General features: G+C 41.7%; 1 protein-coding gene, 1 long non-coding RNA gene and 1 pseudogene across 3 annotated transcripts in view; 1 reads left to right on the plus strand and 2 right to left on the minus strand.

The window, feature by feature from the left end:
• Positions 1-4,176: 4,176 nt before the first annotated feature.
• Positions 4,177-23,522, minus strand: LOC147031320 (uncharacterized). The gene is made up of 3 exons (XR_015052814.1): positions 23,422-23,522; positions 6,845-6,887; positions 4,177-4,762 (listed from the first exon to the last, which is right to left on the minus strand). It is a non-coding gene; the product is annotated as an uncharacterized LOC147031320 (long non-coding RNA).
• Positions 12,107-12,247, minus strand: LOC147031321 (signal recognition particle RNA; annotated as a pseudogene).
• Positions 18,883-24,592, plus strand: part of ITGB4 (integrin subunit beta 4) — a 185,265-nt gene continuing 179,555 nt past the window's right edge. The window contains exon 1 of one of the 2 annotated variants that reach the window (XM_085861673.1): positions 18,883-19,096. The gene's annotated coding sequence lies outside the window, so the exon portion shown is untranslated. The remainder of the gene's footprint in view (positions 19,097-24,592) is intronic. The other variant, XM_085861666.1, reaches the window with a different exon arrangement.

Consider the following 24,592-nt stretch of genomic DNA (forward strand, 5'->3'; position numbering starts at 1 on the left):
TTTCCAAGCAGATGGCAAATGACCTTGAGCAAATGAGAGGGTGAATAGAACAGAGAGAGGGTGAGCAAGAGCAGAAGAGCAGGTTTTTAGGACATGTGGGCTGATGCCATCAGGACCAGTTGCAGAATCTCAGTCGAAGTTTAACAGCAAGCTCTCCACCTTGTCAGAGGAAAAGGACACAGAGTCCAGGGACAGTAGGGTGCGACTGGGTAAGGTGGGTGGAGAAAGCAATGGGTTTCGGACACAAGATTTCGATGCAAGCACCGAGTTTAGGCATTCAGCCTTTTCATGTGCAGTATCAGCAGTGCGGCCATTTGAGGTAAGGGAGGAGATGGAGGGGGAACATACACCAGAAACAGATTTGATGAGACACCTCCAGGATTTGGAAGAGGGAGAGAGGTTTGAGAGTTCAGACTTAAGCTTGGAAAGATGTTGTTTTCTGGCTCTTCTTGGGGTAGATGCACACTTGTTCCGAGCTTTATGAAGGAACTGAGATTGCCCTCAGTTGGGTTTGCTTTCCATGAGGCAAAGGGCAAGTTATTTCAGGACAACTGCCTCACCACAAGCTTCAGTGAACCATGGGCAGGAGGAAGTGTAGGACAACCGAGGACGAGAAGGGATAAATCTGCGCATGAGGGAGAGAAAGTTTCTTTGAAAGAATTCCCAGGATGAGGTGATGTTGGAGAGAGTAGCGATGGGAGACGTCTAGAAGTTTGATGGCTGCCTGGAGACCCTGCTGAGATGATGGACATGATGGACGTGGCTGATTGTAAAGGGTCTTAAGGATGTTAAATGGCCTTCTGATTCTAATGGGTCTAATGTGAGTAATAAAAACTTACTCACTTTCTGTGCGGATAAACAGACAGACAGACAGACAAGCAAACAAAAGAGCCCAAATAAAATACCCTAGCTCCTCGAGTCAGGGAAATAATCCCCTGAATTCGAGCTTTGCAGGAGCTCTTGTGTTTGTAATGCTTACATGAGTTGCCTTTTGCTCAAATGTGTGGTACATTGCATCCACAAATCACTAACTTTGTTGAATGAGATTAATTGCTGAATGTTTGAATTGTTGAATGCAAGGAACTTTAACACAGGAGGCAATTATGCCTATCATAGCCTGCATGTCACTGATCTCACTTCCTGAAACTTTCTGAGACCTCATTGCACAAAATTTCAGCATCAAACTATGATTTTAACAAATTCTGCAACAAAACGGTCATGCCCATCTTGAACCGCCATCGTAAATTTCATGAGTAAGCATATATGGACACCAATTTTATTTTTTAAACATGATATGGATATCAAACTTGTGCTATTTTTCGTTTGGGAAAAGTACTCTAACTAATGCATTTAATGTAATATTATTACCTCTGCCACCGAATGTTTTTACCCCTTTCTGTCTGTTTGTTGCTTATGAAATCTAAAGATTTCGTAAGTATATTGATGACTTCCGTCCTCTGTTTGTGTGTTTGTTTGTGTGTGTTTGTGTGTTAGTTTGTGTGTGTGTTTGTGTGTTTGTTTGTGTGTTTGTTTGTAGGCACGACAACTCGAGAACGGAAGCAGCTTCCAATGTCAAATTACACCACGTGATTCAGGAGAGTAATGGCGAGCGCTGATTAGATTTTGGTCAAAATCGGTCAAAGGTCAAGGTCACAGTGGGGTCAAACATAATTCCATAAATTCATGTGGAGAAATGGAGTATTTTTGCTTCGGTCGACGTTCCGAGTTCGTTTTAACTTCGATTGTAATTTTGTCTTCGGTTTTTGTGATCGCTTCGGACGCTTAACACTCGGTTGTCGAAATTCTGGTAAAAATCGGATGTTTTGGAGACGTTTTAAGATTGTATAAAAAATATTTCACTCGCCGCGTCACGGCTCGTCACGTGGTGCAGCGCGCTCGAGCAGACGCGTCGTTGAGTCACGTAAAGGTTTTGCATGTGCGCGCTGACGGTGTTTTCGATAAAAATGGTGTTTAAAAGTCATTTTTTATCCCAATAAAGGTTATCGTCGCATGCCTGACTCGCTAAGCCGTCGGATTATGCAAAGATTGTTGGTGGATGGTCGAATATTAAAGTTTTGTGACTTTGATAAAATAATATTAAATAATTGCGTGGAGAAATGGAGATTTTTGCTTCGGTTGGCGTTAAGATTTTTGATGGTTTGGTGCAGAATCATCGTAGAAACTTCTGGTTTGCGTCGCTACCTTCTCTAGAGATAGCTTTTATTAGACAAGGTCAGAGGTCAAGTTGACGATTTCGTAAGTAGCAGTCTATGACTGCTTGTTTGCTTGTGTGCAGGATATATCAAAAAGTTGTAGACGGATCCAGATGAAATTTGGTGAGCAGGTTGAGTGTGTGACATGGACGAATTGATTAGATTTTGGTGAAGATCCGGATTCGATGACTCGAATTTTAAAAGCGATTCTTCACCATTGAGAGATCGGGCCAAAAATGATATATATATATATATATATATATATATATATATATATATATCACGATATCTCAAAGAGTTGCGGAGGAATTCAAATAAAACTTGGTAGACATGTTGGGTGTGTGACCACGAAGAATTGATTTGATTTTGATGAAGGTCTGAATCCGAATCTGAATACGAGCATTATTTAATTTTTAAAGCGATTGTTCAACATTGAGAGAGAGGCGAAAAACAATATATAGCATGATATCTCAAAATGTATTGGGCCCGATAATGTTCTCGTGGATTAGGCATTGCATGGCGGAGGTATGCGTTCTACCAAGTACCCTTCCAGTTATCTCATGTAAAACACGATAAACATCTAAAAAAAAACAAAAAACTTTAAAATCATCCAATTTTCTCCAAATATCTTTTTGTCGAGTGTTAAATAACACGAGTAACTGCTAAAGAATGAAATCAGATGTCGAATAAGAATTATGAATAAGCCGTACGAGTGTCCGAAAGTGCTGTTGTAGTGCCACGGCTGGTGAGATAGGTACCAACACCTCGCTAATTGGCATGGTGACAATTTAAATCACCACATATGAGGAAGAGAGAGTTGAGATAGGATACAAGTTTGTTCATGTTGTCTGACAGCCGTCCCTGAAGTGAAATTACATATCAAGTCCAAAATACGAATTATAAGATATCTATGCACAATCCATGCATCATCTTTTCGCTACAAAAGTCAGGCATGCGATGAAATGAATCATTCACTTGAAAAAATGAATTTGGATACATTTATTAGTTAAGAACTGTTGGGGCCTAGCATGAGTCAAGGCCCTCCAAGCCTGCCCCTGCTCCGTTACATTTTATAAACCGTAAAAAAATGAGAACTGGAAGCACCACAGATGCGAGACAACCATATTATTGTCAGAAAACACTTGTCTCTCAAAATATTCATACGCAGACTCACTCACATCGTGGCAGCACTGACGCAGGTAACCTCTGCTCAGCCAGATGCGTGCGTCAAGTATCTGAACCAGCGGTTCCTCTTGTACTCATGCATGGAGCTGCCAGAGATGCCAAAAGTTCAGAGTTTCAACTTGAGCACCTAAGAGAGGGCCCATGGCATGCGAGTGCCAAGACGGAACGGTGGTTGCCAGGAAGGACCCAAGGTGGGAGCCAGAGAGGGCCCCACAAATAGTTAGGGAATTTCGGGGAGATGCTACAGGTTAGCCCCAAGGTCTCAGGTGCCATAACAGGATATGGCCAGGCAGAGATGACTGAGTAGGGGCCACCCTACCCAGTCAGATGCTTGTGCCAGCACAGAGATAGAAGAGTTCATGAGGGCCATGCCCAAATTCATAGGATAAGACCAGCAGGCTGAGCAGTGGGTAAATTGGTCATTAGGACCACTGCAGTTAGCTTGAAAGTAAAGTGGAAGAAGTGTTTTGATTATGTTCTGGGGTTTATCATAGATGCTGTCCCCTGCACCATATAATGTGTGTCAGTCTCTGGTAAGGATAGAATAGTGTACATGGCATTTGAGGGGATCCATCCAGTCTCATATTGTTAGATGAGGCAAGATACCACAGACGGTCACCCTCCCCACCACCGAGCCAGGTGAGGCCCTGCTGCATCGGCCATTTAGGTTTCTGGGTGTGCTGTCATTTACAACCCAGAGGAGAAAGAATAGGTTTAAAGCTGACCTCCCCCAACCCCCATCATCTCCCCCTCTTTCTGCTACTCAACGACCCTCTGACATATGCAGCCAACTACCAACATTGAGCTGTCAGCCTGCTGACCATCGTTGCTGCGAGACCAGCCTGCTGCTCTTGCCACCAAGTAAAAAAAAAATTTCAGCTGTAATTTAATTTGCTGGCCTATAGCCTGAAGGACAACAGCTTTTTTCTTATTGTGTTCCATGACTTACTGCTGCCATGAACTTCTGGCCTCATGAACAATTGCCACCCTCCTCCATTAACTCAGGAACTTTATTGTTTGCCTCTCGGAACTTTGCAACTTTTATTGTGTGCTATTGCTACACTGCGATTTTAAAAATCCTCATCCTCGAGCCACTTTTTGTTTTGTTACATTTTAATTATATTAGAATTGACAAGTAATGCATGTGTTTTATGCTTAGAGATGGATGCATCTGGAAAGGAAAGGATCATGGCTGCCAGAATAGATACACGACAGCATCCATGACACTTTGAATGTTTATGGATTTAGAGTCGAGCAGAAATGTTGTTGTTAAATAGTCATTTCCATTCAGTCCTGACACAGAGTCAGGTGAGATGAGGTTTTCAGCAGAATGGACACTGGCAGGTTTCCAGAATGGACACTACCTGCAAGTGAACAGCATATTGCAGTTGAGGTATCAGTAAGATTAATTTTCATTTAAAAAGCGTCTTTTAGAATAAATGTATTGTGTTAAGAAAGGACATTGCATTCTATTGATTGAAATTATTTGTGGAGGAAAACCTGCGCTTGTATCGCTCAATGCTAAATTTATTTTATCAGCACAGAATAAAATCATCACTTTGGAAGCAAATCATAATGCTGGCAGGATAGCTTACAGGTATGTGCATTCACCTCTAAACTATCTAGTCTGGGTTCAAAACACACACACACACACACACACACACACACACACACACACACACACACACACACACACACACACACACACACACACACACACACACACACACACACACACACATTTAAAGGCCATTTTCCCCGCTAAAGCGGGGGTTAGCCTTGCGGGCCCCATGACAATCTTCTCCACTTTACCCTATTTTCTGCATCTCCCCTTCTTAATCCCTTTGCCCACATTTCTTCTTCCACCACCTTAAGCCAAGTTTTTCTCGGTCTTCCCCGTCCTCTACTTCCGACTACACTCATTTCCAACACTCCTCTCACCCAGTCACTTTCATCCTTCCTCAACACATGACCCAACCATCTCAACCTGTTTCTCTTCACAACCTCCATCACAGACTCTATTCCCATCATCTTCCGCAAGTCATCATTTGTCTTCCTCTCTCTCAACGATACTCCACACATCCACCGAACCATTCGCATTTCCACCCTTTCCAGCCTTTATTGCTGCTCCATGTTCAGTACCCATGTCTCACTTCCATAAATCATCGTACTCCTCACACATGTAGCATACACCTTTCCCTTCAGCTTCAACGACACTCCCCTCTTCATCAGCACGCCACTCAGTTCCCGAAACTTCTTCCATGCACATCTCACTCTAGCAACCGTCGAAGAGTCTGATCCACCTTCTCCATTCAGCATGTCTCCGAGATAGCAAAATGTTTTCACACCTTCCAGCTTCACACCATCTCCAAGATCCAACTCAACAATTCCTTCATCTGCAGCTCCCTCTATGCACACCTTACACTTGAATGTAGCTGCCACACTGGTTAATGACCCTCTCACACCACTACATTTTCGATGAACCCATTCAGCACACATTGTACACTGAATGGAGTTCAATGGGTTTGAATCATGACCCAATTATATACTGTCATCATGGTGTTTCACAGGCAGGGTGATGTGTGTTGTCCCTCGGATAGCTGTTAAACTAGGCATCCCATCTGCCGGAATTAGTTGTTGGACGTTGAAGACACCATAGTGTCCTTCGTGAAGAGTTGGTAATCGCTGGCACCCTGAACAAATTCCAATTTCTTGCTACAACTACCACTGTGGCAAACCATCCTTTAGATTTCGATTTCATAGTGGGAGTATTTTCTGAGCATGTAAAAACGAAAAGACCAAAAAGCAAATAAAAATAATTTAATTTAAATGGCTGCAGTAAATCATATTCATGCGTGATTTCGAGAGAGATTCCTGCAAGAATAGTAAAACAATAACGGGTAATGTACAAGCAAAGAAATGATCAGTGCATGGACAACAAAAAGCATGAAGAGACCAAAATAAAAATAAAACAGATAATTGGAAAAGTAAGGCACTCACTCACAGCAGTAAAGCGAGTTTGAAATGAGAAAATTCCAATTCTGTAGCAACAATAGGAAAGTTACTCAATCTATCTATATAAAACACAGTGTGTTTGTGTATTTGTCTGTTCCCCTTCATAAGGACGATTTAAGAAGGGTTTTAAAGGCCAATCTTTTAACACGACTGTGTGTTCACTACGGTCTATTTTTCAGGATTAAAAATAAAAATAAAAACTGGAAAAACATTTTTTATAAAAGGGCAATTATGTCTCTTCTATTTTAAATATAGATGGTGACTTGTAACCGGGTATCAACGGTGGTGTACAGAAGCATTTAAAAAAATAATATATGCAAGGCATAGGGAGGTGAAATTCCCTGCACGCAATGTGTAACACACGCAGAGTAAAAAAGAGTGTTCATTTATGTCCACAGAATGTCTGATAAATAAAGAAGATATAAACACACCTGACACTAGGCCGAGACTTCAGGCTTTGGCACGTTCACGAGGCTGCACCGTCAAAACGAAAGGTCCCAGAAGATTAAGAAAATAGGATCGCATTTGTACATGAAGCGTTTTAAAAAATAAAGCTTCTTGCTACGAAACATATCTTCAAATCTTGATTATTTTGAATAAAATAATTTCAACCAGTCATTTTTGATGGGCTTTCATAATAATATAAAAATTAAAAGCTCCTTTTTGGCAATAGATTACGCACAAAAACAATGCAAGAAATCATGCACAGATGGGAATCGAACTTCATCATACCCTGAGCTAAAGAATGAATTCTTGAATATGGTATCATTCAGAGGAAGAATGATACAGCCATTGCATTCACAGACACAATCATGTCAGTTACCATTTATATCTTCCTACACGTTGAACAGCATCAATCAATAACACTTTGTCTCACTGGCTATGCTAATCCAGAATAACGATGGTAATGGCTAATATGAAGTGTTAGACATTCAATGAATACTAAAACAATGTTGTTTTTTAAAATAATTCTGACACAGCAAATACTGCCAAACCTTCCCACATGCACACCAGGTAGCTCACCATTGTAGGTGGAAAGGTCAGGAGTAAGCAACAAACAGCAGATTGATTATTCAGAAATATTTAGCAATGCCATCAGATGTCATGTTGTAGTGATCTCTTCTGGGTTCTGCTATCACTGCGTATTTTTTGTAATTGTCATCATTAAAAGGTATTCAATGGCTGTTCAGGACTCGGTATAACGCCTCTTTTTCTGCACTATATGTACTTTTGCTTTGTTGTAGCCAATAATTGTTTGCATTTAAATGTGGACGACGACATTGAAGAACTTCATATTGTTGGCTGTTTAATGGGTTTAAAAGGTCTTAAGGGTCAAAAAGGTCTAAAGATCAAAAAGGTCTAAAGTTGTATAAAATGGTCTAAGGGGTCTTGGGTCTTCAATTTAATTTTGACTCCTATTGTATAAGCACAAATAAAAGTAATCTTTATCTTGTGATCCAAAACCCCTCAATACTATATTTAAAATGCGACACTGGCCATCAAAACCAGGCTGGGATCTGGTGGGCTTCATAGGTACTGCATAACACTGTCTGGTTGGCCCAGTTTGAAATGTAATTTAACCTAACCCAGCTTGGTGCTCACAAACTGTTCCATGCCAGCAAACTGCAGCACAAAACTTGGGAAGCTGTGCAGTAAATAATGATTAACCCTGCACGGTAATAAATTAACCTCGTCAATGATGTCCCTTAAATCACGACATTCGTTAAATTGCTCGTGCAAAAATATATGTTGCTATTGCAAAATTCACAAGTATTGCATTGTTGAGCATCGATAGCACCATTCTGTGACATCAGAAAGTTTCTGTCTGGGATGTAAATTTTAGTAGGCCTACACACTCCTAGTCATCATGAGATGGCTGCATCTTTTTTTGTTCTGAAAAATAATGCCTTACCATTCCAGTGAAACAAAAGCTAGCTGAGGCATCAAAAGTTTGATGTTTATCATATCAAGTCCCTCCTTGGTTACAATACAACTTTACGAGTTGCATAGTTGCCAACTTTACTGCTTTGGGTATACTTGAACAGCCTTCTGCTTCTCTTGTCCGATAATAGTGAAACATTACCGCTTATATAAAATAATATCTCGTAGAAGTTTTTAATGGATTTTCATGTTGTTACAAGGTTTGTGTCTGCCTTCGGGTGTAAATTAATCAGGAATACTTGATTATTCTGCTTTAATATTATAAAATATAAAATTTGAAAATATAAAAAGAGTTTCTTAGAATGTACAAATTCAAGGTTAAAATTACAAAATTTCCCGACCCAGGGAGGGGGACACCTCAATCTCACACCCTTCCCTCCTCCCAAACTCTCCCAGACCCTCTACCCCCTCTCAGATCTCCCCTCATTCACTTCAATCTCTCAAACTGCGGATCCTTTCCACCCTACAACTTTTTTTTTCTCAATGTTGGCAACTACAGTTTGTAGTTTGCCAAAGCTGGTGGGATAGCCTCGAGGTACACACACTTGCTTCTGGGTGATGAGTCTTTGGTTCGAATCTCCAGATATAAACTGTCATCCTGGTGTTTTGTATGCGGGATGAGGCATCACTGTGTGTGCCGCCCATCGGATGGACGTTAAACTGGGTGTCTCGTCTGCCACGATTAGTTCGTGGACATTAAAAAAAAAATCCCACGGTGTCCTTTGCAAAGAGCGCACGAGCATCCCGGCCAATTACTGCTGGCATCCCGACCAATTACTGCTGGCATCCCGGCCGATTTCCAAATTTCTGCTCTTACCTACAAAGGGCACTGCATCAGTGGCACTGCTGTTCACCTCTAAAAACTGATGCTAACCCACAGCCAAGTGCTATCTACGGAATGGCAGTGATCACTAGTTCAGCCAAAATCAGAGTATGGCTCTCCTCTGTGGGTGGGAGCTCCTCCTGCTCATATTGATTTCTGGAGGTCATTGAATGTAAAAGTTGTTCACAAAGGCTTTTGGGTATGCTGATTCATTCACTGAAAATTAATGGCAGCTTACTTGTTTGATGAAGACAAGTTCACGAGTCACCTTCCTTCCTTACTATATGGAGTTGGACAAACAATTCACCGGATTTAGAGGCAATTCACCTTTCATTAGCTCCAGAACATCAAAATAGATCAAGAGAATGTCCCAACGACTCCATTCGAGAGTCAAATCTTCCAATTCCTCCCAAGCATTCCCTTCCTCTCTGGCAGACAGAACATGCTTTCTTGAACACTCAGTGCCATGCTAATTATTTGTAAATGATCCAATGGATGGCTTACTGTTACTCTCAAACTTTATCCTTATTGCACATATCTATACTCTTGTTGCAATTTTCTGTTTGTGAACCTATCTTCTAGAATCTAGAGGCTGTTCAATTGCTCCCTTCCCTCAAAAGCTTCTGGCTGGGGGGTACATTATCATCTCACGCGATCTATTCCACTGCCATTAACCCTCCCTCTGACCCATCCAAGCCAAGCCAATCCAATCCTTGGAGTTTTCTGTAGCTCTTCTCTTCTTTCATTCCCTTTCTTGTTGTATCCACTTGTTTCCCCACTGCAGGTACATTGCCATTTTGCCCTCCATCACCTGTCTACCATGATCCTAGATCTTGTAACAAATCATTACTTTCTGATGATACAATTCAGCGAATAATATGGAAGCTATTCTCTTTCTTCCTTTGCGACTATCTCCACATGCATACGTACACATGTTTTCGCACATGCACTGCCCTTGCTGTCCTCAATAGTCATGGTTTTATGATGGGATTCTCCCAAGATGAGGAAATGAAATATAAATTATGAGCAGAGTGACAGATGTCAACCAATGGCTGGAAGAATAGGGAAGAAGGTTTTGTATTTAAGAAGCAGTGGTAATCATTTTGGGGACAGAGAGTGTTTCCGGAATGATGGCCATATGTTAAATAGAAAGGGGGCAGCAAGGTTTGCAGTGGGAATTGAGGAAGGAACTCAGGCTTTTTTTTTATGTCAGTGGAGGGTGGAGAAGCAATTACAAGGTCTAACACTGCACACCCCCCCCCCCCCCAATCGTGGGCTTATCTACAAACTGGGTTAAAAAGCAATCCTGGACTAAATCTAGGAAATCCTCATCTGCTCCACCCATTCCCTCTTCCTGGACCCAATCTATCCCTGGCAAGTTAAAATCCCCCATAATCAATACTCTTCCCTTACCACATGCCCTCCTGAATTCTTCATGTACTCCTCCTTCCTCCTCTTCCTTCCCACCCGGAGCCCTATAAAAGCACCCTGCCAGTATGTTACTCTTTTTACAATCTCTAATCTTTACCCATACAGAGTCCTCAACATTAATTCTTTCCTTAATGTCACCCCTTTCTCTTGATGCAATGCTGTCCTTTCCCAGATTGCTACTACTCCTATTCTCTTCTTCCTATCATACCGATACACCTTGTAGCCTTCCAATCCTGCCCTCCAGTTACTCTCCTCCTGAAACCATGTCTCACTCACTGCAATTATCTCATACTCCTCACTATTCACTTTGGCTTCAAGCTCTTCCATCTTATTATTTAAACTTCTGGCATTGCTCGAGAATATATTTAACTTTTCCCTTCCTGAAATTCTATTTTCCTGCATGGCCTTACTCATCCCAATTACATCATCAGTTCCTTCCTCAAGTAACGATCCCATTAAGGTGGAGGAGGTGGAGGTCGGGGAGCATTTTGAAGCAAGTGACCATAACATTGTGCGTGCAAAGATTCTGTTAAGAGTTAGAGTTCAGGACAGTGAGGTAAGGCTTTTAGATTTTAGGAAGGCAAACTTTGAGGGTATGAGGAGAGTGTTGGGTGATGTAGATTGGGAGAAATTAACAAGACGACATTCAGCATCAGAGAAATGGGAAACCTTCAAGGAGCAAATGTGTAGAGTGCAGAGTAAGAACATTCGAATGAGGTGTAAAACTAGAAGCAGAAAGAGACCAGGATGGTTGAGCAGTGAGATAAGGAATGCTATTAAGGAGAACCAGAAGGCTTTTATTAGGTTTAAAAGAACAGGACTGGAGTTAGATTTATATCACTCTCTGAGTCAACAGAGCCAAGTTAAGAAAATAATTCGGCAAGCCAAAAGAGAGTATGAGAAGGACATGGCTAAGAATATTAAGCATAACAGCAAAGCTTTCTTTAAGTATATCAGGGAAAAAAGAACAGGTTAGGACGAGCGTGGGCCCATTGAGGAAAAGCACCGGGAGAGTGGTCAGTGATGAAAATGAGGAAAGTGAGATGGCAGGCTTATTAAACAGGTATTTTACTTCAACTTTTACACAAGAACAGTGAAGAGAATTGCCACTAGCTGAGAGTATTTATCAAGGATGTGAGAAAGGCTTTTACAGAATATCCAGGTTGGAGTGGAGGAAGTAAAGGAACAGCTAGGAAACCTTAGAGTGGACGAGAAGGGGACTCAGTAGAGCACATACATGCAATGCCTGATCCAGGAGAAGATGTGAGGCCCAATAAATATTTTAATATTGTGATATATATATATATATATATATATATATATATATATATATATATATATATATATATATATATATGTTGTTGTTCGTCTTTCGGCTGCTCCCGTTAGAGGGTCGCCACAGCGGATCATCCGTTATGATCCGCATACTGATTTGGCACAGGTTTTACGCCGGATGCCCTTCCTGACGCAACCCTGGTCGCCTCTTATGACCCAGGGATAAGGATTGGGTTTCGCCATGATTCCGGGCTGCCCAACACCCTCTCATAGCGCGGCCCAGTGCAGAGCTCCCGTCCTCAAGCGATCCACCAACCCAAGCCTCCGAGTAGCCGGATTACAGGCGCACGCCACTACGCCCGGCTATATATATATATATATATATATATATATATATATATATATATATATATATATATATATATATATATATATATATATATATATATACATATACATATACATATACATATACATATACATATATAGATATATATCGTTTTTGGCCCGATCGCTCAATGGTGAAGAATCATTTTTAAAATTCCAGTAGCTGGATCCGGATCTTCACCAAAATCTAATCAGTTTATCCGTCTCAAAAACCCAACCTATACACCAAATTTCATCCAAATCCGTCAACAACTTTTTGAGATATCCTGCACACAAACAAACAAACAAACAAATGAAAAATCACTCATAAAGCGACACTATTGAATAGTGGGGCAGATAACAGCAATTTTTGAGAGGAATCGTGCAAATGATGATACAAGCATCAAATTTGGCACATTTGTTCTCGAGGGGATTCTAATCAAATCTGCCTGATTGGCCATTTGAAAATCCAAATTTTGAAAAATAAAAAAAATAAAAATTCAAAAAAGCCAAGATCACGAATCAATGTTGGATGCTGGCTGAGATTGGTGAACGTTTCAGAAACATCATCAAAGACGTTCCAAGTCTGCCATGCAGTTTTCTTCCCTTTACCGCGGAAGGCAGACACGACGTCACATCCAGTGAACGCATGGAAGTATGGGATGCCTCTAGCTTTCTCAGGCCCTATTGCAGAAACTACCTCATGGACTGGAATCCATCGTGCCTTGGCTCCTTGGCCAAAGGCAATCCACATGTTCTCAAGACCTAGTTCCTGTAAGGATGGCAGTACAGATATTGCTATGACTAGTACATCCGTGTCATTAGCCTTAATGATAATGGACTTGCTACCATCCGTCGTTGCATCCCTGGCGTGTACAAATATTCGAGTGTCAGCTTCTTCATGACAACATGGAGACACAGCATCCAGTGACTTCCTTGTGTTGCTAATGGCATCTTCTCCTTTTGTGACAATGACTGTGCTTGTCGTCTGTGCTTCACACATCTTTTCCGCAAGGAAGTGAAACAGCTCAGTCTTGTTGCTGTCATCTCGAAGAAAGCTTCTCCAGTTACTTGTGGTCTCACTGGTTCCTGTCACTCTTCTTCTGATTCCTTGCCCCCTTTTCGACCTTGCCTCAGACTTCAGACTTGACTTCTTGTACACATCAAACACTACGTCCACCCTCTCGTACCTGGCACCATAGGATTCCACCTTTGGGATGATGTCTTCTTTAGCATAGTCATCAAATATCTTTGAAGTGCATGGAGGGGCATTGATAAGTGCTGAGCCATCAATGATGACTGCATCTCCCCTTGGTTCTCTGTCTGGGATGTTCACTTGCGCTTCAAGAATTTCAGCCAGCTGTGACTTCAAATTTTTTTGAAGTTTTTTTTCTATTTTTTTCAAACTTTTCAAAATTTGGATTTTCAAATGGCCAATCAGGCAGATTTGATCAGAAAGCCCTGCAGAACAGAAATGCCAAATTTGATGCTTGTATCATAATTTTTCTACTATCTACTACACTAAAAGCAGAACAAAGTAGAATGGCACTCGATAGAGCGCATACTTCTGCCAGGCTGAACAGTTTACGTTTTGTATCCCACTGATGGGCTGGATCTGAACCAAAATCAAATCCACTTGGTCTTGTCACCTAACCAACTCATCCACCTAGTTTTGTCACATCTCATCCACAACCTTTTGAGATATGATGTATATAGTTTTTGGCCCAATCTCTCGATTTTAGAAATCAGGCCTATGTTGATATTTTGAGCTTAAAAATAATTGGTGGGTGAATTCATTTCCCTGATATGGAAATCCTGTTCAAATTTCAAGTCTAATCGAATGAAAATTGAGGATTTTAGAAATTGCACCAAAGTTGTTGATCTTTGCCTCCGTTTACCTTTTGGCATATGCTGACCTCAAAAATAATTGATGGTTGAGTTCAGTGACTTGATTTGCAAATGCTCTTCAAATTTGAAGTTGATCGGTTTAAAATGGAGGATTTTAGAAATTTGGCCAATGTTGACATTTTGGCCTGTGTTGACCTCAAACATAGTTGGTGGTTGAATTCAATGGACCTGATATGCAAATCCTCTTCAGATTTGAAGTTAATCAGATGAAAATTGAGGATTAAAAAAATTTGAAAATGTTGTTGACCTTTGGCCTATGATGACCTTTTGACCTTTGACCTCAAAAACTAAATAGGATTCTGTTGGACCACCAACTCCACCATTTGGTGATGTTTCGTGAAGATCGGTTTAAAATTGTGACCTGTAGGCGATTAAAGGTGAGCGGACAGCCGAACAAACGGAAGAGATCAACATACTTCTCAAAACAAAACTTTTTTTGCCAAGTCACAGACAGACAGGGGTGAAAACATAACCTCCTTCCACCTTTGGTCAGTGGCGGAGGTAACAAGGCTCAGGAGCCAGATGATATGCTTGCTGGATAATCTCTATTATAATACCAAGCTTGCACACTAAAAACTCGGCTCGCCGTCACACGATCCCTATGAAATTGCTGTGGCACTTAGCGGACATGCCGACAATGTTTGGGAAGTCCTGGCGTTCCATAGTACCACTTGCATTTTGCACAATGCGTATTTTTGTAATTCCCCGTGTACGATCTGTCGTCTGCTACCAGCTATGTTGTACTGCTATCCCATGCATGTGCACGGGTATCGCTAGTATGCTTTAATAGTTCCCTGGAGTCAGGACAGGTACCAGAGGATTGGAGAGTATCAAATGTAATATGACTTTTCAAGAAAAGATCCAGAGAACAATTGGGAAACTATAGACCTCTTAGTTTGACTTAAGTTGTGGAGAAGGTGTTGGAGACATTAGTTAAGGACCAGATGAGGAACCATTTAAACAAATACAAACTAATTAAAGGTAGTCAGCATGAGGTTACCAAAGGTAGTTCGTGTTTAACAAATCTTTTAGAGTTCGATGAAGCAGTGTCTGATTAGGTGGATGAGGGAAAGGCAGTGGACATAGTCTGTCTAGACTTTAAGAAGGCATTTGATAAGGTACCACATCAGAGGTTGTTAGCCAAGGTGAGGACTTGCGGAGTGTCTGGTCAGGTCACTAATTGGATTGCAAATTGGCTTAGTGGTAGGAAGCAAAGAGTGGCTGTGAGTGGGAGGATGTAAGTCGCGGGGTACCTGAGGAATCGGTACTCGGACCATTAGTATTCATTATTTTCATCAACGATTTGGAGAGTGGGATGAAGAGTAGGCTTTCCCAATTTGCAGATGACACAAAGCTTGGAGGTGAGGTGGATAGCAGAGGGGGTGGTGATCAGATTCAGGAAGCATTCATACTTGCTAAATTGGGCAAAAGATTTGGCAAAAGTAATTTAACCTGAGCACGTGTAAGGTGCTGGGGATGGGAAAGAACAATGAAAATAGAGATTACAGGATGTAAGAGGTAATTTTGGAGCGTGTCGCACAGGAGAAGGATCTGGGGGTGGTAATAGATACGGGATGGAAGCAGGCAGCTCAGGGCCAGGCAGCTATAGGGAAAGCCAATATGGGTTTAGGTTGTATTCGTACAGGGGTAAATTATAAATTCAAAAGGTGGTTTTAACATTGTAAAGGAATTTAGTGAGGCCATATCCAGAATAATGTGTGCAGTTTTGATCACCACAATTCAGGAAGGACAGACTTATGATAGATGTGATGGAGAGGGTTCATTGCAGGGCCACTCAATTGATTCCGGGCCGAGCGAGACTAAGCTATGAGGAGCGCTTGAAGGAGACAGGGTTTTATACACAAGAAAGGAGGTGGTGACGAGGAGATATGATAGAGATGTTTAAGATAATGAAAGGTATCGAGAGATGTGCAGCGTCACATATGACGTGTGTGGATAACATGTGCAACGTCATGGATAATTCTGTGTATAACATGAGCAACGTCACAGATAATGTGTGTGTATAACTTGAGCAACGTCAGATAATATGTGTGTACATGAGCAACGTCACAGACAATGTGTGTGTATAACTTGAGCAACGTCAGATAATGTGTGTGTACATGAGCAACGTCACAGACAATGTGTGTGTATAACTTGAGCAACGTCAGATAATATGTGTGTACATGAGCAACGTCACGTATAAAGTGGTGTATACATGAGCAACGTCACGTATAAAGTGTGGGTAACAAGTGCAATGTCACATATAAAGTGTGTGTAACGTGCAATGTCACGTATAAAGTGTGTGTAACATGTGCAATGTCATGTATTAAGTGTGTATAACATGTGCAACGTCAAATATAAAGTGTGTGTAACATGTGCAATGTCATGTATCAGGTGTGTGTAACATGTGCAATGTCATGCATAAGGTGTGTATAACATGTGCAATGTCACGTATAAAGTGCGTGTAACATGTGCAATGTCACGTATAAAGTGCGTGTAACATGTGCAGTGTCACGTATAAAGTGTGTGTAACATGTGCAATGTCACGTATAAAGTGTGTGTAACATGTGCAATGTCACGTATAAAGTGTGTGTAACATGTGCAATGTCACATACAAAGTGTGTGTAACATGTGCAACATCACATATAAAGTGTGTGTAACATGTGCAACGTCATGTATAAAGTGTGTGTAACATGTGCAATGTCATGTATAAAGTGTGTGTAACATGTGCAATGTCATGTATAAAGTGTGTTTAACATGTGCAATGTCATGTATATCATGTGCAATGTCACATATAAAGCATGTGTAACATGTGCAACGCCACGTATAAAGTGTGTGTAACATATGCAATGTCATGTATAAAGTGTGTGTAACATGTGCAACGTCACATATAAAGTGTGGGTAACAAGTGCAATGTCACATATAAAGTGTGTGTAACGTGCAATGTCATGTATTAAGTGTGTGTAACATGTGCAATGTCATGTATAAAGTGTGTGTAACATGTGCAATGTCATGTATAAAGTGTGTGTAACATGTGCAACGTCACGTATAAAGTGTGTGTAACATGTGCAACGTCATGTATCAAGTGTGTATAACATGTGCAACGTCATGTATCAAGTGTGTATAACATGTGCAACGTCATGTATAAAGTGTGTGTAATGTGCAACGTCTCGTATAAAGTGTGTATAACGTGCAACGTCATGTATTAAGTGCGTATAACATGTGCAACATCACGTGTAATGTGTGTGTATAACATGTGCAACGTCATGTATTAAGTGCATATAACATGTGCAACATCACGTGTAATGTGTGTGTATAACATGTGCAACGTCATGTATAACGTGTGTATAACATGTGCAATGTCATGTATAACGTGTATAACATGTGCAACATCACGTATAACGTGTGTATAACATGTGCAACGTCACGTATAACGTGTGTATAACATGTGCAACGTCACGTATAACATGTGCAACGTCACGTATAACGTGTGTATAACATGTGCAACGTCACGTATAACGTGTATAACATGTGCAACGTCACGTATAACATGTGTATAACATGTGCAGTGTCATGTATTAAGTGTGTTTAACATGTGCAACGTCACGTATAAAGTGTGTGTAACATGAGCAATGTCATGTATAACGTGTGTGTATAACATGTGCAATGTCATGCATTGAGTGTGTATAACATGTGCAACGTCACGTATAATGTGTGTATAACATGTGCAACGTCACATACAAAATGTGTGTAACATGTGCAATGTCATGTATTAAGTGTGTATAACATGTGCAATGTCGCGCATAATGTGTGTGGTTAACATGTGCAACGTGACGTATAACGTGTGTACAACATGTGCAACATCATGCATAACATGTGTTTATGCACACTTTATACGTGACGGTGTGTGTGTGTGTGTGTGTGTGTGTGTGTGTGTGTGTGTGTGTGTGTGTGTGTGTGTGTGTGTGTGTGTGTGTGTGTGTGTGTGTACATCTAACATATTAATTATCCCACCCCCAAGAGGGAGGGAGCGGGATATTGTAATCGTCCAGTTTGTTTGTCTGTTTGTCTGTTTGTTTGTTTGTCTGTTTGTCTGTTAGCAACTTTACGGCAAAACGGCTTTCGCAAACACTATCAAATTTAATCCACAGGTGGGCAATGAACCTTGGACGACCCCATTATCTTTTGGGTCCAATTTGATCAAAGGTCAAGGTCACAAAAAGATCAAAATCGTTTTTCGCTCATAACCTCGTCAAAAATGATCTGATTTACTTCAAACTAAGCTTATAGTGAACCTTATTCTATGTGACACTTGTAATCCTACCCATTCCTATAGTGAAAAATGCATATTCGTGAAGGTCGGTTGGGTCCGAGGACTTTATGCCTTAAATGGGCGGAATTTGTTGTGCCGAGCACCACTTGTTAATTTTTGTAATCACGGTGGACAAGACAAGGTTCGAGTTTCCAAACTTGCAAGTGCTCAAAACGACTTGGAAGGCTGCGTTCCTTCATGCCGGTGCCCACATTAAAGTTTGCGCGGTGACATGTCCTGTTATTCCGCTCGAAAGTTTCACGTCGCACACCGTAAAGCACTCAAGCGAGAAAGGTGCCTTGATCGGAAGGTGACGAAACAACCGCAGAGAGGAGTTGATGTCGGGTTCGAAGGGGCGAGTGTCGGAAGGAGGAGAGCGGGCAGGGGGCGCGGTTCGAAGGTGCGCCTTTCCCATCAGACCGCTCGCTCCGAGCCTGGACTCGTCTTGACGTGGTTGATCGGCCGCACCCAGCTCAACACGTAGCGGTACTGGAGCCGAGAGCTCTACTCCATAAGTTTGGTGACCACCGCTCGGCTTTGGACCGTTTTACGAGGGCGACAGGAGTGGGCCCCACCGCCCCCAACACGCGTATCAAGTTGCTCGACATCAAGTGCACGGACCTGCAGGTGCGCTACCTTTACTTCGACGATGCGTCAGTAGTTGGTAGACCATGATTTTGAAAATTTGTTTGCCACCTTGCTGTGTTGTGTTGCAGTGCAGTGGTAGATGATACGAGTCGGTACATGTAAAGTCAAGGCTTTTGCTGTCTGCTTGGATTGAGGGATCGGGACATGACCTCTTTTATCGGGTTCTGGCAGTCCGTGTTGTTTAAGCTGGGCCTTTACAAGGCGTCGATCTATGATCCTTATGACGTCGATGGGCTCAGCAGGTGGCCGAGCGACCTGCTCTACGTTCTGGATCGTAACCTGTCTGAGTCTGTCGGCAATAACTTCTTGCAACGCTATTTGTCCTTGAACAGAGAGAAGAATATTTACTTTCGTTTAAAGTCTATTTACCCTTGTCAGAAGTGATGAAAAAGTTTGTTTTGTACATGATTAAGTTTTCAAACGTGACAACATGATGTTTGAGTTGGAACATTTGCGATGTTCTTTTCAATTTGAATCATTTTGTAATCCCTGCAAGCTACTCGTTCCCTATTGAGAGTATTTGCTCATAAAAACTAACCCCAACTATAGAATGCTACTCGGTAGAGTGCATACCTCTGCCAGGCTGAAGAATTCACTTTTTGTATCTCACTAACTGCCTGGTGTTGGCTTAATGGTGAGGGTGGCAGGCTGGGCATTCTAGGGTCCTGAGTTCAAATCCTGCCCTTCCATTGAATTAACACCAGGTGGGGTTGACTTGGCCCGTCGTCCTTCCGAGGTCGGCGAAATGACTACCAGCTTACTGGGATTTTGAGCCATTTTGGTATCTTGCATCGGAGTGGTGACCCGTCCATGATTGTGCTCAATAGCCCAGGAGACCGCTTTGGCAGCACCGATGCTCTGCACAGAGTATGGTCCCAATGGATGGATGGATCCCACTCATAGGCCAGTTCTGAATCCGGACCTTAACCGAAATCGAATTGGTTTGATCTTGTCACCTACCCAACTCATCCACCAAGTTTTGTCACATATATCATACTGCATATCGTTTTCAGCCCCATCTCTCAATGGTGAAGAATCACTATAAAAATTTTTATTTAATTCTTGGATCCGGATCTGGATCTTCACCAAAATTAAATCAGTTTGTCCTTGTCACAGACCCAACTTGTCCAACAAATTTAATCCGAATCCGTCCATAACTGAGACATCCTGTTCACAGACAAACAGATAGGGGCGAAAACACAACCTCCGTCCACCTTCGGTAGCGGAGGTAAAACACCTGCGGAGGATACTAGAATTCAGGAGTTATCAAATTCCAATACATTTTCGGATTAATCCTCAACCGTGACAACTGGATTTCCCAGATTTGTTTCTCTTTGTTAAATCATGTTTTAACATCTCGTGGCCTGTACTTCTTCCGTATGAATCGTTATCCATAATAATTATTTCTTATTATACTTTAAATTTCTGTCGAGTTTGGGGTTGTTTTTTTTCATTTGCATCAGTTATTCTGATCTTTAAAAAATTAATGATTTATTATTTTTATACTCAAGATTGAGGCTCTGGAAAGAGTGCGATGTCGAAGGGAAAAGGTAAAGATCTGTCAGTGGGGCTGTTGGGCCAGAGTTTGACGAGAGAGAGAGAGAGAGAGAGAGAGAGAGAGAGAGAGAGAGAGAGAGAGAGAGAGAGAGAGAGACACAGAGAGAGACAGACAGACAGAGAGAGACAGACAGACAGAGAGAGAGAGAGAGAGAGAGAGAGAGAGAGAGAGAGAGAGAGAGAGAGAGAGAGAGAGAGAGAGACACAGAGAGAGACAGACAGACAGAGAGAGACAGACAGACAGAGAGAGACAGACAGACAGAGAGAGACAGACAGAGAGAGAGACAGACAGAGAGAGAGACAGACAGAGAGAGAGAGACAGAGAGAGAGAGAGAGACAGAGAGAGAGACAGAGAAACAGAATGAAAGAACAGGGAGAAAGAGAAAACAAACCCACTAACCTCCAAGTGGTGGGGTTGGTGGGGTTAATGGGGGTGTAATAAATTTCTGAAGAAGGAATGCTTGGGAATATCATGTTTGTCATATCACAGTTACAGGTAATTAATTTAGGCTCAAAGAGGAGGGTTCATGAAAGAAAGAGAGCTCCATAAATCAGTACGAGGAACAATCACCCAAAATTGTGCATTGCTGTTTCATGGTACTGATGTATGGTGTCTCTACCTTTGTGGATATACAATGGTCACATTTATATGCAAAGTATAAATCAACACCAATGTGGATTAAAGTCATCATGAAATATGTCAGCAATTTAAATCGACTCGGGGACCCGTTGGTCCATTGGACGGTCTTCACGACCTTGGATGTTTTTGCTCGTCTGAACAAAAAAAACAATAGGTTTCCCAGCCTGGAAGCCTTGGAACCCCGAATAATGATTGGAGGTCTTTTGGGGTCTTAGTGGTCTTAAGGGTCTTAAAGTGTCTTTTAAGGGTCGAAGGGGTCACAGCAGTCTAAAAGGTCAAACGGAGTACTGCAATAGTATGTAATTAATTAATAGATGTACGCAATTAATAGACACAACAAAAATGACACACACACACACACACACACACACACACACACACACACACACACACACACCTCATCCATTTATAGTAGATACTATTTGGACTCCATTTCACTTGTAACCAGCAGATGTCATCCATTGTTCTCATGGGAAGGAATCAGTTTTGCAAGATGTGATTTTAAAAAACAACTGCAATCACTCATTGAATGTTCCATGATGGAGGGTAGTGAGACTTTAATCCCAGGAGGGAGTGCTGCCCCCCCAGTCTTCCAACCACCCTCATTACTTGGACTGCATAAGAATTGGAAGAGTTGTCCACCTGAGCACCACATTTTAAGAGTCTAGTGCGGGCCCGTACGTGCGTGCTCATACATGCAAAAAAAACCCAAAAAAACATTGTGACGTCATAGCACAGTGTCCTGTCATTGGTTTGGTAAAAAAAAATGGCCATAACTTGGGAACCACTTGTCCGATTAATATCAAACCTTGAAAAGGCACATACTCAGGTCCCCAGCAATATATCTTCTTCTTCTTCTTCTTCTTCTTCTTCTTCTTCTTCTTCTTCTTCTTCTTTTGGCTGCTCCCGTTAGGGGTCGCCACAGCGGATCATCCGTATGATCCACATAGTGATTTGGCACATGTTTTACGCCGGATGCCCTTCCTGACGCAACCCTGGTCGCCTCTTACGACACAGGGATATGGTACACCTATTTTAACCAGGGTATACACCGGCCCATTACACTGGTACTTATTTCGCCGACCTCGGAAGGATGACAGGCTGAGTCAACCCCCTGGTGTATTAATTCAGTAGCCCAACGGGGCTTGAATTCAGGACCTCTTGGATCCCAAGCCGCTGCCCTAACCACTGCGCCAACACCAGGCTGTCCCCAGCAATATATCTGACAAGTTTTAATAAGATCGGACTAGTGGTTGTCGAGAAACAGCGGTCACAGACAAACACAGACAGACAGACAGACACACAGAGATTGCTGGAATTATAGATAGACTAGTACGTGCCCATACATGCAAAAATATATATATTAAAAAAAACTTTCAAACCACGTGCCAGAAACAACCACACAGGCCGTTCCTAAGCTCCCGCGTGCCCGTACGTGCAAACCCCCAAAAAAACTTTCAAACAACCACACAGGCCGTTCCTTCGCTCTCGTAAACGACTGGATTGGGGCATTGTGTTTATCTATAAATGCGCATAAGAAATGGAGAAATTATTAGAATACACTAAGTCATCACTATCCGGAAGTGGTGCGTGCCCGTACGGAATGTTCACATGCATTCCACAAATTATCGCTTGCATTGAAGTAACAACTGCTGTGATACTTACACACACAGAGTTAATTAAAATGAAAATTAAAATAAAGTTTACCTCCCTGTCTTTGCTTAAAATGACATTCGCTGCCATTGACTATTCCCACTCTGACGCCACGGTAATTAAATGGCGCCCTTTCCCCATCATAACCAGCACTGCCCGTGACGTCATCGTCGGCCGGCCGCACACCAACATGTCTTGTCATTGGTTGGTAAATAAATGGCCATAACTTGGGAACCACTTGTCCGATTAATATCAAACCTTGAAAAGGCACATACTCAGGTCCGCAGCAATATAGCTGGCAAGTTTCAATTAGATCGGACCAGAGGTTGTCGAGAAACAGCGGTCACAGACACACCACACACCACACACCACACACCACACACCACACACCACACACACACACCACACACCACACACATTGCTGGAATTATAGATAGATGACAGGTGTGCTTACCTGTCGCTTGGCTGACGGGTTCAATCAAAAAGCCCGCATGTTGTACTCCACAAACACATTGCTTGTATATCTGTGAATCTGAATAAGGATGTAAAATGAAGTGAAACGCGTGAAAAATAGATTTTTAAAAAAATAATTCTTGTTGCAATGGTTGTTGTTGTTGTTGTTGTTGTTGTTGTTTGTGTGTTCTTTACATGTACTTTTTTAAAATATATAGATATATATATATATATTATTTTCTTTGCTCTTTACGTCTCCTTCTAAATAGTTCCTGCTGTCGTAGGATAATAAATGTTACCGTTTAACTTTAAACCACTGCATCAACCGCTCCCATGGCCGCATCTTCTTCTTCAATGCTTGAAAGAGGGCTTTTAAAACGGACACAAATTTTTGTTCCAAGTAATCTATGATAAGCTTTCCAAACAAGTAAATCGATGATTAGTTTTTGAACGAAACCAATTTTATTGTTCCACGACAGCTGGAACCGCAACATCAAAGCGCAAGTGCTTCTTCTTCTTCTTCTTCTTCTTCTTCTTCTTCTTCTTCTTCTTCTTCTATGCCCTCTTCTTACACTTCATCTTCTTCTTTTAATATGGAATATGCAAAGCCGAGAAGCGAACGTAGAATTCTTCTTACATTCGCTTCTTAAATATATAAAATTAAAGTCTTTTTGCTATTGAAAAATAAATATTACCTCAACATTACCTTCACAACAACAACTACACCGCCGAGAACAGGATCTCATCTGAAAAAAAAAATTTCCTCAACATTACCTTCACAACGACAACTACACCGCCTAGAACAGGATCTCATCTAAAAAAATAAATATTACCTCAACATTACCTTCACAACAACAACTACAGCGCCTTGAACAGGATCTTCTTTTTCTTCTTCTTTCGGCTGCTCCCGTTAGGGGTCGCCACAGCGGATCATCCGTATGATCTGCATAGTGATTTGGCACATGTTTTACGCCGGATGCCCTTCCTGACGCAACCCTGGTCGCCTCTTACGACACAGGGATATGGTACACCTATTTTAACCGGGGTATACACCGGCCCAGTACACAGGTACTCATTTTGCCGACCTCGGAAGGATGATAAGCTGAGTCAACCCCCTGGTGTATTAATTCAGTGGCCCAACGGGGCTTGAACTCAGGACCTTTTGGATCCCA

The sequence above is a fragment of the Eptatretus burgeri genome, chromosome 2 (genome assembly GCF_056783735.1).
Source record: "Eptatretus burgeri isolate ZD-2024b chromosome 2, Ebu_testis_v1, whole genome shotgun sequence".
In the NCBI taxonomy this organism is placed as follows: domain Eukaryota; kingdom Metazoa; phylum Chordata; class Myxini; order Myxiniformes; family Myxinidae; genus Eptatretus; species Eptatretus burgeri.